Genomic DNA, 351 nt, shown 5'->3' with positions numbered 1-351 from the left:
TATATATATATATATATATATATATATATATATATATATATATATATCATGTTCTTTCCAACATGCTGAGCTTGCCAAAGGATAAAATAAAAATGGAAAGGTGAAGATCACCGTGACTCTTGCATAATGTAGAGGATAATAATAAAAGATAGGCCATTCGCAGAGGGAAGCAGAGGTTGTCATGCGCGTTTAGGGTTGATGCACAAAATCTTAATGCAAAAGAACGTCACTTTATATTGCCCCTTGTATGTGAACCTTTATTATGCAGTCCGTCGCTTTTATTGCATCCACAACAAGTTCATACAAAGTTTATTTTCTCCGCACTAATAAATCATGCATATTTAGAGAGCA

The sequence above is a fragment of the Triticum dicoccoides genome, chromosome 2A (genome assembly GCF_002162155.2).
Source record: "Triticum dicoccoides isolate Atlit2015 ecotype Zavitan chromosome 2A, WEW_v2.0, whole genome shotgun sequence".
Lineage (NCBI taxonomy): Eukaryota > Viridiplantae > Streptophyta > Magnoliopsida > Poales > Poaceae > Triticum > Triticum dicoccoides.
Note: the sequence above shows the minus strand (reverse complement) of the source record.